Source organism: Triticum urartu, chromosome 2 (assembly GCF_003073215.2).
Source record: "Triticum urartu cultivar G1812 chromosome 2, Tu2.1, whole genome shotgun sequence".
Classification (NCBI taxonomy): domain Eukaryota; kingdom Viridiplantae; phylum Streptophyta; class Magnoliopsida; order Poales; family Poaceae; genus Triticum; species Triticum urartu.
The window spans coordinates 70,271,436-70,287,184 of NC_053023.1; the positions used below are offsets into that span (position 1 = coordinate 70,271,436).

Consider the following 15,749-nt stretch of genomic DNA (forward strand, 5'->3'; position numbering starts at 1 on the left):
AGGAGTTCATGTATTCACTATGTGCTAATGCTTTGTTCCGGTACTCTATTAAAAGGAGGCCTTAATATCCCTTAGTTTCCGTTAGGACCCCGCTGCCACGGGAGGGTAGGACAAAAGATGTCATGCAAGTTCTTTTCCATAAGCACGTATGACTATATTCGGAATACATGCCTACATTACATTGATGAATTGGAGCTAGTTCTGTGTCACCCTATGTTATGATTGTTACATGATGAACCACATCCAGCATAATTCTCCGTCACCGATCCATTGCCTATGAGCTTTCCATATATTGTTCTTCGCTTATTTACTTTTCCGTTGCTATTGCTATCATCACTACAAAATACCAAAAACATTACTTTTACTACTGTTACCTTTTGCTACCGTTACCACTACTATCATATTACTTTGCTACTAAATACTTTGCTGCAGATATTAAGTTTCCAGGTGTGGTTGAATTGACAACTCAGCTGCTAATACTTGAGAATATTCTTTGGCTCCCCTTGTGTCGAATCAATAAATTTGGGTTGAATACTCTACCCGCGAAAACTGTTGCGATCCCCTATACTTGTGGGTTATCACACAACGGGTCATACTACCTTTTCGAGGTTTGAGAGCACAAAGACTCACGCAAATCGAAGGAGGAGACCCAGAGGCCATGCAATATAGCTCTTCTTCGGCCTTACTATACTTGAGCCACATGCTCTTCTTATGTACATACTTATGACAATGTATATATTATATAATAAACCGGAGCCTCAGCTAAAGCGGGGTCTTTGTTCTTTTTTACATCGTGTGTGGTTACATGGGGGATTCTACTTACAAAGTGGAATTCTATTAAACCAACCTATAAAGCCACACAGATATAAAGGAAGTCACTAGGGGGCTTGGTAGTATTCGAACCATAGCTACACCTCTTGATCGGTTTAAAACCAAAAAGGGAAATCACTAAGGGGCTTGGTTGTATTTACACCATAGCTACACCTTTTGATAGGCTTAAAGCCAAAAGGAAATTATGTGGAACCAAAGAGAGTTTGTTGCTTAATGCACAACTCAAACATAGGTACCCACTGAGCACATCTCAAATATTACTTGGGGGCTCCTTGCTTCTCAAAGAGCAACGAGCTTGCACCCTTGTAATAGGCTATCAAGCCAGGCTTGGAAGCCAAGTGTATTCACCTAAAACCCCGGGTTATCCTGCCTTTTTAAGTAAGCCACTCTGTCCAGGTAAACCTGGTATGACCCATCGAACGTTTGACAAGTCAATCTCATAGACCCTGAACTTGTCAAAGTTAAAATGATGATTGGTTAAAGATTGAGGTCCATCTTAAAAGGCTTTGAAAAATGGTTTAACTCAGCGGCCTGGCAGCCCATGAAAAGCCTCGATTTAGGGCCTGGCAGCCCATGAAAAGCCTTGCATATTTTTTCCTTGTGTTTGTTGCGCATGTTTTAACCTCTTTTTGATAAGGGATTTATGAATATTTTCTGATAAACCGGTGTTTATCACAACCCGACATGGCTTTCAACGCTAAGTTGTCAGTACATGGTCAGTTTTAATCCGGTAATAATATTGCTCCGGTCTGGTTTGACTACAGGTCACCATAATTATATGCATAAACCGGTGTTTACCATCACCCGGAAAGATTTCGGTATGAACCTACAAGGAGGCAAGGAGTCATCAACACTCCAGGTTGGAGTTATCACTTTTGTTATAACAACAGTCGGTAAGCCAAACGAGATGTACCACAGGTATCATCTATTTTATTTCTACATATTACAGCCTTGGTTCAGCATCCAGGTTATGTATATGTTTGAGCACCATGACCCGTCCAGCGGTAAACCGCTAGGATACTTTCAATTTTTTTGCAGGAATAAGCTAAATAAACCCACTATGGATTATGCATATAATGGACCCCAAAAGCATGGCGAGTTATGAATGTCAAAGCAAAACAAGTATGCTCGATGGCATAAGCAGATAAGTATTTGCACTAGCCTATTACAAGGCACTTTAGTGCCCACACAGGATAATTGTTTCAACAAAATTTGGCAAATGATTAACCGGCTTCCGGATTAAGATTCTTCCTCCGGACGGCTTGAAGATTCAGGGTCATCTTGAGCGGGTGCATTCTCCTCATCCCTACCCAGTCGCTGGAAATCAATCGTTGACCAATCGATTCCAGTTAAGGCTTGAAAAACGGCTTCTTCGTGAATAAGGTTGGAAGGGTCAATGTCAGGGGCATAAGTATGCTTACGAATCGACGGAACAAGATCTTCTACATCATGAATCGGTGCGGGCTGTCTTTTCCCCTCAACATCGTAAACCGGTTGATAATGAGATATATCTGTGTCATCCGCCAATTTACTCGCTATGGGCCGCATTTCCTTTGTCAGCCTTCAGAGATCATCATTGTTGAAGTTTGTGCCATCTTCCTTCATGCTGGGGTAGCCTTGGCCAATATCTACCGGCTCAAGATCTGGAATCCACGCCTTGGCCCGGATTAGCACGGTCAGCGCGCCTGACCTTGCGGCTGATCTCTTCAGTTCATCCAACCGGGCAGGGAGCATGGCCAGCTTTTCGATGGTTTCTTTTATCAGCGTTGGAGGAGGCTTGTTATAAGCTGCAGTGCAAATGGCTCACTGGGATCCAGAATACAACTGTTCTATTAAAGTATAGGCCGCTTTAAGCTTCATCCGCATGTCGGAGCCCAGATGAGTAATACGGGTCCCTGTCATGGTAAAGGATCAGTAAACCGGCCTTTGATAAGATGTTATGGATTGGAAAAACTTCATATGCAGATACTCACCAAAGACAGCAGAGGTCATGGCGTTAATCTGCCATTTTAACCCGGTCAGTTCTTCAGCCACCGGCTTGAGGGCTGCTTCTGCATCTTCGGCCTTCTTTGTTAAACCGGCCTTCTCTGTCTCCCAGTCTGCACGCTCTTTATTAAAGGTTTCTTTCAGCTTCTCCATAGCTGCCAAGGCGTTAGTCAGTTCTTCCTTGGCCTTGGACGCCTCCGCTTGCTGAGATTTAATGTTCTCCTGAAGGTCAGCGGTTTGAGCATCCTTCTTACTCAGCTCGGCCTACAAAGACAAGATATATCATCAACAGGCTGGATATATTTGAAGTACCAAGCGTATAACAAGTTATGCACTTTGTACTTGGGGGCTAATGCCTATTTGCTTTGTCATCAATTTTTTTGCAAGTCTCAAGTACAATGCAAGCATTATCCTTGACACTTGGGGGCTAATGTACACTTGTTCAAATTGGAGCATTGGTTAAAATCCTGGTTCACCTTGGAAAGATAAACCGGCCTTTGCGGACTACACAGAGGAAAGCTATAGGAATACAACGATAAAGTACCGGTTTATTTCAAAGGATAACCTGACATATGGAACATAAATATGAAGGGTTGAGATATTACAAAGTCCCAATTTATGATATCTATCATAAACCGGCCCCTGGGGGCTACTTGATTTGGTATTTGCAAATTGGATTTAATAAAGGAAAAGTGATGAAAATACCTCATAGCTCTCCTTCATGATGTTCACCAAACCGGCTTCATAGTCACGGTTTGAGTGAAGACGGTTTAGAAAACCAGAGTGGAGTTCTTGGGCACTGAGACGGGCGTAGCTTGATAAATCGGTGCTCCATTTGCCTTTCTCCATGGCAGCACGCTCTTCCTTGGCACTATGTTTCGCCAATATAACAGGATGGCCAGGAGAGGTGTGGCTAATACCGGTAATGATAACCTCACCTTCTTTATCTCCAGCAGCCTTTTCTGGAGTTGATGGAATGTCAGTAGTCCTCACTGGACTGGAAGGTCTGTCATCATCCCAGATTGGACTTGCCGGTTCATCATTTGGCACAGCAGTCTCAACTTTTGTTTGTTCATCAACATTATGATCTTGAGGTGGCAGTTCATCAAATGTGGCTTCAGTATTTGGACCGCCCAGTTATGCAGTTTGCTCTGGTTCAATAACCAAATGGTCTTCGGGCGGGTTATTCACCCGAGCCTTCTTACTGGGTTTGGCTTTGGCTCTAAACAGAACAAGGTACAAAGGTTAGCATAGCATATAAAGTATGAAACATCAAAAGGTTGGATGGAAATACTTACCCAGCCACGGTTTTGAGAGGAGGGAGTTGTGTTGCTGTTGACTCACCAGAGGATGAAGGAGGTGTCGCCTGATAATTCGAATCGGACGGATTAAGAGGTTGTCGAAAATAGCCTGCCTTGGGATAAGAAGTGTCAGAAGTGGGTGAGACCTCAGATCGGCGTTTTCGAACCGGGGTGTCCGGTAAACCGATCGAAGTAACCTTTTGGCCGCTGTGTCGGGTTGTGCGGCGAGCCTCGTTCTACTGCTTCTTCAAAATAAATGTTGGATCCAAGTGAGCAAGAGGGTGAGAAAATCTTTCTTTCCGGACTGCTTGACGGATTTTTTGTGTTGGCAGAGGATCTGAACCGGAGGAAAGGGTAATTTCCTCTACATCGTCAGCTTTGCTACCTTCAACGTCCTCCTAATAAATATCATTGTCAATGAGATGCATGAAAAATGAACCAAGTGATTCAAGTTCTACCTCTGCTTCCGGTTCATCCGGATCGTCTTGAAGCTCTAAACCGATGGGTGCAGGTGCCTTCCTCTTGGTGGTTTTCTTAACGGCTGTTGTTTTAGGACGAGCAGGCTTCACTGCTTTCTCTTGAGGTTTCTTTTTCCAGAACGGATCATCACCCTGTTTAAAGATGGCCAGAGGATATTTAAAGATTGCATAGTACAAAAATATCAGGTGTAAAGCAGAAGCATAGACAATACTTACAGCGGGTGGTTTGTTTTGCGTGTAAAAGGGACTTAACCCGGCCTTTCTGCAGACAGCTTCCGGTTCGTTCAACATTTTCTTCACAGACTCAGTGACTTCTTCATCTGTTAGCTGAATATTGATATGGCGTTGGGAGTCTTCTACGTCACGAGTATACTCACACATTAAACCGGTGCGGCGACTTAATGGCAGGATACTCCAAGATATCCAGCAACGGACAAAGTCCACACCTATTAAACCGTTAGCCATAAAGGCTCTAAGCTTGGCGAGTTGGGGGGCATACGGGGCCCGTTCCTGGGCACTTAGACGTTGCGGCAGTGGATGAGTATTGGGGAGCCGGTGAGCACGATAACCCGGCAGAGGGTTCTCATCTTCAGGGGAAGTGTCTCTGCAATAGAACCAAGTTTGGTTCCACTCTTTTGAGTGACTGTGAAGTTTGGCATGAGGAAATTCAACTTCTTTCCTTTTCTGAATTGAGACGCCACCAAGTTCAGTATTGGGTCCGTCTACAAACTCAGTGCGACGGTTTAAATGGAAGAAATCCCGGAACAGCTCGACGGTTGGTTCTTCTTGAAGGTACGCTTTATAAAAGACTTGAAAGTTGCAAATATTGGATACCGAGTTGGGTCCAATATCTTGAGGGTGGAGCTGAAAGCTAGCAAGTACATCTCGAAAAAACTTCGATTTGGGCAGTTTAAAGCCACGGCCTATGTGATCAACAAACACCACTACTTCACCCTGTTTAGGGGTGGGAGGATTTTCCGGCCCAGGAACTCGCCATCGGATTTCATTCTTCTTCGGTAAGGTACCGATCTTGACCATTCCGTTCAGTTGCTCCTCTGTTACCCGGGAGGGGACCCAGTTGCAGGAATAAAACTGCTTGGCCATTGCAAGTGAGAAGCTGGGAAGAAAATAATGCCGGTTTACGATTCATTAATGGTGATGCATAAGGTACAACAGGGAAAATGAATCCAAGTATGTGAAATTGGTAAACCAACGATAGAGTATTTATGCATGATAAGGTAATGAACCGAAGCAGAGGTATATGCATATTGTTAAACCGGAGTATAAATAACTCGGCAGTTTAAAAGGGAACTAATGGTACCTAACGGATTATCATATTTCAAAAGTTAAACCGCCTATATTGGTGTGAAGGGTACAGATCTAAAAATACTTAAGTGAGGGAAATAGGTTTCACAAGATTGCATTGAAATTTTGGATCTACCGTAAGTCAGGAAAAAGGGAAAAATTGAGACTTAAAAAGTTTTGGTCCTGAAGCAGTTTACAAAAGGTTCAGATCAAGTTGTTAGGTATTTAAGGTTTGGTTTACATGGCCGAGATAAGGAGTGCCATAACTATGGTGCGGAACACGTCAAGATTGAGCTCTGCTATCTATGGGTGGACGAAGAACATGAGGAGAGCAACATGAACCCGCATGAACCCTAATGGATCTACAGAGGAAGGAGGAAGGGCTTACAGCAGCTGTTGAGGTAGCGGAGGTGCGCCGCGTCTCTCTGGTGCGACCAGGTCGATGCAGCGACTGTTGGTGATGCAGAGGTGAAGTTCGATGACGGTGGCGGCGCTCGGGTGCAGGGGCGTCGCGAGGAGGAAGAAGAAGCAAAGATACGAAGGGGGAAAAGAAAATGACCCTTGGTCCTATTTATAAGGTAAGTGGAGAGGTTACATGTGCGAGAATCGAGGAGCCTGAAGATTGAAATGAAGAAGTTCAAATCAATCTGGGGCCTAATGTTGGGGATATTGCTACTGGATGTAAACCGTCTAGGAGTAGCCGGGTTAACTCTATGAAGATAGAAGCCCATAAAGACGTGAGGATGGTGGCGCTTTACGAAGGCCCAAGGCCTAAAGGCGGGTGAAGGCCTGTAGATGTAAACCGACTTTCTCATGTACCTTGCATTGTAAGGTAGGAAGAATAGAGACCAAGTTGTACACTTTGATGATCCGGCCTCGGGACTCTGTAAGCCGGGGCGCCCACCTATGTATATAAAGGGACGACCTGGCAGCGGTTTAGGGACAACACACAACAACTCGAGAGCCAGGCAAAGAGGATTCGCTCCCTGGTCATCGAAACCCCTGCAATTCCATCACAACTAGGCGTAGGCTTTTACCTTCATGGAAGGGGCCGAACTAGTATAAAACTCTCGTGTACCTTGTCCGATTTAACCCCTTTAAGCTAACCCGTAGCGATGGGTCCACGATGAAGTCCTTTCACAAGGGCATCTGCCGTGACAAACCCACGACACACGACACCTCCGAGTTCTGCACACATTCGGCTCAGTGATGTCCTCACCTTCTCGGTCGAGCAAGAGGGGCGAAGTAGTAGATGAGTTCCGGCATCACGACGGTGTGGTGACGGTGTTGGTGAAGAACAATCTCCGCAGGGCTTCGCCTAAGCACTACAAAAACTATGACAGAGGATAAACTAGAGGGGACGGGGTTACCGGCAAACGGCTTGGTGTTTCTTGATGTGTCTTGGGTGCTAGCCCTACCCCTCTATTTATATGTTGAGCCTTGGGGTCGAAACTTGGAGTAAAAGCCTCCACAAAGTCGGTTTCACCCGGAAGGCAAGAGTCCTTCTCGGACTCCAGGGCCAGACGCCAGGGTTCCCGGCGTCTGGACCCAGACGCCAGGGACCCTGGCGTCTGGCCCCTGGACTCTGCAAAACTTCCTTTTGCGCTTTCCAAAAACCTTGTGGGCTTTCCCCTTTGGCCCAAATAAAGTGTTCTTGTACCCAAACATTTCGGGAAACATCCAGAACCCCTTCCGGTGAATTCCATAACCCTTCCGGAGTCCAAACACTACAATCCCATATATCAATCTTTATCTCCGGACCATTCCGGAGTTCCTCGTCATGTCCGTGATCTTATCCGGAACTCCGAACAACATTAGGTCACCAACATACATAACTCATAGTACTATACCGTCAACGAACGTTAAGCGTGCAAACTCTACGAGTTCGAGAACTATGTAGACATGACCGAGACACCTCTCTGGTCAATAACCAATAGCGGGACCTCGATGCCCATATTGGATCCTACATATTCTATGAAGATCTTTATCGGTCAGACCTCCTAACAACATACGTTGTTCCCTTTGTCATCGGTATGTTACTTGCCCGAGATTCGATCGTCGGTATCTCAATACCTAGTTCAATCTTGTTACCGGCAAGTCTCTTTACTCGTTCCGTAATACATCATCCCGCAACTAACTCATTAGTTGCAATGCTTGCAAGGCTCAGGTCTCTTTACTCGTTCCGTAATACATCATCCCGCAACTAACTCATTAGTTGCAATGCTTGCAAGGCTTATAGTGATGTGCATTACCGAGTGGGCCCAGAGATACCTCTCCGATAATCGGAGTGACAAATCCTAATCTCAAAATATGCCAACCCATAAAGTACCTTTGGAGACACCTGTAGAGCACCTTTATAATCACCCAGTAACGTTGTGATGTTTGGTAGCACACAAAGTGTTCCTCCGGTAAACGGGAGTTGCATAATCTCATAGTCATAGGAACATGTATAAGTCATGAAGAAAGCAATAGCAGAATACTAAACGATCGAGTGCTAAGCTAACGGAATGGGTCAAGTCAATCACATCATTTTCCTAATGATGTGATCTCGTTAATCAAATGACAACTCATGTCAATGGCTAGGAAACATAACCATCTTTGATCAACGAGCTAGTCAAGTAGAGGCATACTAGTGACACTCTGTTTGTCTATGTATTCACACAAGTATTATGTTTCCGTTTAATACAATTCTAGCATGAATAATAAACATTTATCATGAATTAAGGAAATAAGTAATAACTTTATTATTGCCTCTAGGGCATATTTCCTTCAGTCTCCCACTTGCACTAGAGTCAATAATCTAGTTCACATCGCCATGTGATTTAACACTAATAGTTCACATTACCATGTGATTAACACCCATAGTTCACATCGCCATGTGACCAACACTCAAAGGGTTTACTAGAGTCAGTAATCTAGTTCACATCGCCATGTGATTAACACCCAAAGAGTACTAAGGTGTGATCATGTTTTGCTTGTGAGAGAAGTTTAGTCAACGGGTCTGCCACATTCAAATCCGTATGTATTTTGCAAATTTCTATGTCAACAATGCTCTGCATGGAGCTACTCTAGCTAATTGCTCCCACTTTCAATATGTATCCAGATTGAGACTTAGAGTCATCTGGATCAGTGTCAAAATTTGGATCAACGTAACCCTTTACGACGAACCTTTTTGTCACTTCCATAATCGAGAAACATATCCTTATTTCACTAAGGATAATTTTGACCGCTGTCCAGTGATCTACTCCTTGATCACTATTGTACTCCCTTGCCAAAAACAATGTAGGGTATACAATAGATCTAGTACACAGCATGACATATTTTATAGAACCTATGGCCAAGGCAGAGGGAATGACTTTCATTCTCTTTCTATCTTCTGCCATGGTCGGACTTTGAGTCTTACTCAGTTTCACACCTTGTTACACAGGCAAGAACTCTTTCTTTGACTTGTTCCATTTTGAATTACTTCAAAATCTTGTAAAGGTATGTACTCATTGAAAAACTTATCAAGCTTCACCGAGGTCTTTCTTTGAAAAACTCCTTTAAAACATTCCTTTATGCTTTGCAGAATAATTCTACATTATCTAGGATCAACAATATGTCATTCACATATACTTATCAGAAATAATGTAGTGCTCCCACTCACTTTCTTGTAAATACAGGCTTCACCGCAAGTCTGTATAAAACTATATGCTTTGATCAACTTATCAAAGCGTATATTCCAACTCCGAGATGCTTGCACCAGTCCATAGATGGATTGCTGGAGCTTGCATATTTTGTTAGCACCTTTAGGATTGACAAAACCTTCTGGTTGCATCATATACAACTCTTCTTTAATAAATCCATTAAGGAATGCAGTTTTGTTTATCCATTTGCCAGATTTCATAAAATGCGGCAATTGCTAACATGATTCAGACAGACTTAAGCATAGATACGAGTGAGAAACTCTCATCGTAGTCAACACCTTGAACTTGTCGAAAACCTTTTTACAACAATTCTAGCTTTGTAGATAGTAACACTACTATCAGCGTCCGTCTTCCTCTTGAAGATCCATTTAATCTCAATGGCTCGCCGATCATTGGGCAAGTCAATCAAAGTCCATACTTTGTTCTCATACATGGATCTCATCTCAGATTTCATGGCCTCAAGCCATTTCGTGGAATCTGGGCTCATCATCGCTTCCTCATAGTTCGTAGGTTCGTCATGGTCAAGTAACATGACCTCCAGAACAGGATTACCATACCACTCTGGTGCGGATGTCACTCTGGTTTACCTACGAGGTTCGGTAGTAACTTGATCTGAAGTTACATGATCATCATCATTAGCTTCCTCACTAATTGGTGTAGTAGTCACAGGAACAGATTTCTGTGATGAACTACTTTCCAATAAGGGAGCAGGTACAGTTACCTTATCAAGTTCTACTTTCCTCCCACTCACTTCTTTCGAGAGAAACTCCTTCTCTAGAAAGGATCCATTCTCAGCAATGAATATCTTGCCTTCAGATCTGCGATAGAAGGTGTACCCAACATTTTATTTTGGGTATCCTATGAAGACGCACTTCTCCGATTTGGGTTTGAGCTTATCAGGTTGAAACTTTTTCACATAAGCATTGCAACCTCAAACTTTAAGAAACAACAGCTTAGGTTTCTTGCCAAACCATAGTTCATACGGTGTCGTCTCAACAGATTTAGATGGTGCCCTATTTAACGTGAATGTAACTGTCTCTAATGCATAACCCCAAAACGATAGTGGTAAATCGGTAATAGACATCATAGATCGCACCATCTAATAAAGTACGGTTACGACGTTTGGACACACCATTACACTGTGGTGTTCCAGGTGGCGTGAGTAGTGAAACTATTTCACATTGTTTTAACTGAAGGCCAAACTCGTAACCCAAATATTTTACTTCTGCGATCATATCGTAGAAACTTTTATTTTGTTACGATGATTCTCCACTTCACTCTGAAATTCTTTGAACTTTTCAAATGTTTCAGACTTGTGTTTCATCAAGTAGATATACTCATATCTGCTCAAATCATCTGTGAAGATCAGAAAATAATGATACCTGCCGCGAGCCTCAATATTCATGGGACCACATACATCAGTATGTATGATTTCCAACAAATCTGTTGATTGCTCCATTGTTCTAGAGAACGGAGTCTTAGTCATCTTGCCCATGAGGCATGGTTCGCAAGCATCAACTGATTCATAATCAAGTGATTCCAAAAGCCCTTCAGCATGGATTTTCTTCATGCGCTTTACACCAATATGACCTAAACGGTAGTGCCACAAATAAGTTGCACTATCATTATTAACTTTGCATCTTTTGGCTTCAATATTATGAAAATGTGTATCACCACGATCGAGATCCAACAAACCATTTTCATTGGGTGTATGACCATAGAAGGTTTTATTCATGTAAACAGAACAAAAATTATTCTCTAACTTACATGAATAACTGTATTGCAATAAACATGATCCAATCATATTCATGCTCAACGCAAACACTAAATAACATTTATTTTAGGTTTAACACTAATCCCGAAAGTATAGGGAGTGTGCAATGATGATCATATCAATTTTGGAACCATTTCCAATACACATCGTCACTTCACCCTTAACTAGTCTCTATTCTTTCTGCAACTCCCGTTTTGAGTTACTATTCTTAGCGACAGAACTAGTATCAAATACTGAGGGGTGCTATAAACAATAGTAAAGTACACATCAATAACATGTATATCAAATATACCTATATTCACTTTGCCATCCTTCTTATCCGCCAATTACTTGGGTAGTTCCGCTTCCAGTGACCAGTTCCTTTGTAGTAGAAGCACTCAGTTTCAGGCTTAGGTCCAAACTTGTTTTTTTTCACTTGAGCAGAAACTTGCTTGCCATTCTTCTTGAAGTTCCCCTTTCTTCCCTTTGTCCCTTTACTTGAAACTAGTGGTTTTGTTTACCATCAACACTTGATGTTTTTCTTGATTTCTACCTTCATCGATTTTAGGATCACGAAGAGCTGGGGAATCGTTTCCATTATCCCTTGCATATTATAGTTCATCACAAAGTTCTACAAACTTGGTGATGGTGACTAGAGAATTCTGTCAATCACTATTTTATCTGGAAGATTAACTCCCACTTGATTCAAGCGATTGTAGTACCCAGAAAATCTGAGCGCATGCTCACTGCTTGAGCTATTCTCCTCCATCTTTTAGCTATAGAACTTGTTGGAGACTTCATATCTCTCAACTCGGGTATTGCTTGAAATATTAACTTCAACTCCTGGAACATCTCATATGGTCCATGACGTTCAAAACGTCTTTGAAGTCCCGATTCTAAGCCGTTTAAGCATGGTGCACTAAACTATCAAGTAGTCATCATATTGAGCTAGCCAAACATTCATAACATCTGCATTTGCTCCTGCAATAGGTTTGTCACCTAGCGGTGCATCAAGGACATAATTCGTCTGTGCAGGAATAAGGATAAACCTCAGATAACGGATCCAATCTGCATCATTGCTACTAACATCTTTCAACTTAGTTTTCTCTAGGAACATATCAAGAATAAAACAGGGGAGCTAAACGCGAGCTATTGATCTACAACATAGATATGCTAATACTACCAGGACTAAGTTCATGATAAATTTAAGTTCAATTAATCAAATTACTTAAGAACTCCCAGTTAGATAGACATCCCTCTAATCCTCTAAGTGATCACATGATCCATATCAACTAAACCATGTCCGATCATCACGTGAGATGGACTAGTTTCAATGGTGAACATCACTATGTTGATCATATTTACTATATGATTCACGCTCGACCTTTCGGTCTTAGTGTTTCGAGGCCATATCTGTTATATGCTAGGCTCGTCAAGTTTAACCTGAGTATTCCGCGTGTGCAACTGTTTTGCACCCGTTGTCACTACAAAAAAGACACATCCGTGACATTTTGGGTCGAACGATTTTTTTCCTGTCATGCATATGACACTTCTATGACGATAATTGTGACAAAACCCGGTATCATCATAGAAGTGGTGGGCTCCTACTTCTATGACAAAAAATCGTGGCAGAAAATGGGCTATTCGTCCTGGGCGGGCCGGAGACGCAGCTGCATGACATTCTTTGGGCTGTCCATGACGGAAAAAACCGTGGTAGAAGTGAGGGGGAGGAAAATTTCGGGGAGTTCCCGGTTACGGTGGGAGGTCGGGGGCCAAGCGATGCGCGTTTCACTCGTACACGTACACGCGTGTGTGCGAGGCATTGGCTCTAACTGAACCCGAGCGAGGCGTTGGGCTCTAACTGAACCCGTGCGATTGCATTGCAGGCTACGCGTTACTGAACCCGAGCGATCAATCGATGGCTGTTAACTGAACCCGATCGAGCGATTCCTTCGCTACTGCTGCTAAATGAAGCGGATCGATTGGATGAATAGTGAGCGTTGCGAGGGGGGGGGGGGTTGGATGAACAGTGAGCGGTGGCGTTGCCTCTAGATGAACAGGACCCCGTGGTGTGGTGGAGGGCTGGATGAATAGTAGACGGTGGAGGGGTGCCCGTGGAGGGGTGGTTGAACAGGACCCCGTGGTGTGGAGGGCTGGATGAACAGTAGACGGTGGAGGGGTGCCCGTGGAGGGGTGGTTGAACAGTAGCCGGTGGAGTAGCGTGCGGTGGAGGCTGGATGAACAGGAGCCCATGGAGGCTGGAGGAGGTCGACGGTGGAGATGAACAGTATCTCGTGGAGTCCTGCTTTGTGGTACGCCACACCCCTCCCGATGAACAAGACCCCCGTTTCGACCGTAGGAGGTCCGTTTCGTCCGTTTTGCGGTACGCCACACCCCTCCCATTCAACAGGACCCCCGTTTCGACCGTAGGAGGTCTGTTTCCCCCATTTTGCGGTACGCCACACCCCTCCCGATCAATAGGACCCCCGTTTCGACCGTAGGAGGTCCGTTTCCTCCGTTTTGCGGTACGCCAAACCCCTCCCGATCAACATGACCCCGTTCTGAACGTAGGAGGTCCGTTTCCTCCGTTTTGCGGTACGCCAGGCCTCATTTCCATCGCCTGTTCTGTCCAAACCCTCCTGATGAACACGACCACGCATTCCGTTCTGACCCAGCCGGTTGGCTCCCACGTGTTCCGTTGCCTCCCGATGAACACGACGCATTCCGTTGCCTCCCCATGAACACTACGCATTCCGTTGCCTCCCCATGAACACGACGACGGCGTTGTTTCTCCGTTCCGACCCAGCCATGTGCACGCTCGCCGTATGTATGCGCGAGTAGGCGTTCGAGACCCCGCCCATATGTACACATACATGGCCATATTTTCTTTCTTGCACCCTGGCCGCTGTACGTACGTGTACATGCTACGTGCGCGCCTCTACTACGACACGTGTGCGCCTCTACATCCACCAGTATATATGTACGTACACGTTCGCGACCAGAATGACAACGCTACGTACGCTTCGACCAGGTGGGTCCTGACTATCAGGCACTTCCTTGCGTGTGAAGATGTAGCTGGTGGGTCCCAGCAGTCAGGGGGGCGAATCATTTTTTTGCCCGGACGCACTTCCTTGCGTGCGAAGATGTAGCTGGTGGGTCCTAGCAGTCAGGGGGCGAATTGTTTTTTTGCCCGGATGCACTTCCTTACATGCGAAGATGTAGCTGGTGGGTCCCGGCAGTCAGGGGGAAACATTTTTTTCGTGAAATACAGTGGCCCGTCCAGTGGGTCCCAGCTATCAGGTGGAGGAATCATTATTTTCAGCGTAATAAGGAGGCACTTCCTTGCTGCGGCCGTGGACCCAGCTGTCAGCCTCTCCACGTACAGTCCACATCCGATGGAAGTCGTTCCTTGACCACGTTGACCACGCCGCGTCGAGCACCAGGGCGGTGGACGACGGCGAGGCCTAGGAAGCGGACGGCGTGGAGCCGGGGAAGACGCGACAGTGCAAGCCCGTGCGGAGAGGAGTACGAGGGTTCACTGGTTCGGCTGCGGTGTGCGGCTACCGTCGCCGCAGGGCCTGGCCAGCGGTGGGAATAGTAGGGGGCGGTGAGGCCTCCGCGGCAGCACATCCGGCCACGGGCGGCAGGAGCATGCGGCACGACCAACGCTGTTTTGGGCGGCTGGAGCAAGAAGACCTGAGGTTGAAGAAGCACTACGGCTGTTGGATGGACATCGTACGGTCACTAGAGCTAGAATCGTTTATATTGACTAAGTTGACAAAGCCCTCCGTCCCCGTCAACTTAGTAGGCCCACAAGTCAGCCTCCCACCAAGGTGGGTCCCAGCTAGCAGGGGGTATTCATTTTTTTATGCGTAATAAGGAGGCACTTCCGGTGGGTCCGAGCTGACAGCAGGGGGAACGTTTTTTTCGTGAAGTACGATGGCCCGTCGGGTGGGTCCCAGCAGTCAGGGGCAAACATTTTTTTTTCGAAATACTGGTGGGCGTCCGGTGGGTCCCTGCTGGCAGGTGGAGGAATAATTATTTTCCGCGTAATAAGGAGGCACTTCCTTGCGGCTGCCGTGGACCCAGCTGTCAGCCTCTCCACATACAGTATTCTTCCGATGGAATTCGGTCGTTGACCACATTGACCACGCCGTGCCGAGAGCACCACGACGGTGGATGATGGCGAGGCCTAGGAAGGGGACGACGCGGAGCCGGGGAAGACGCGGTAGTGGATGCCCACACGGAGAAGAGTACGAGGGTTCACTGGTTTGGCTGCGTTGCTGTCGCCGTAGAATAACAGGGGGTGTGGGTGAGTGGAGTCGACGGATGGCCTGGCCAGTGGTGGGAGTAGTATGGGGGCAGTGAGGCCTCCACGGCAGGACAGCCGGCCACGGGAGGCAGGAGC

At 45.4% G+C, this 15,749-nt stretch overlaps 1 pseudogene; it reads left to right on the forward strand.

Annotated features, from left to right (window-relative positions):
• Positions 1-3,742: 3,742 nt before the first annotated feature.
• LOC125535094 overlaps positions 3,743-15,749 on the forward strand; it is an 85,138-nt pseudogene continuing 73,131 nt past the window's right edge.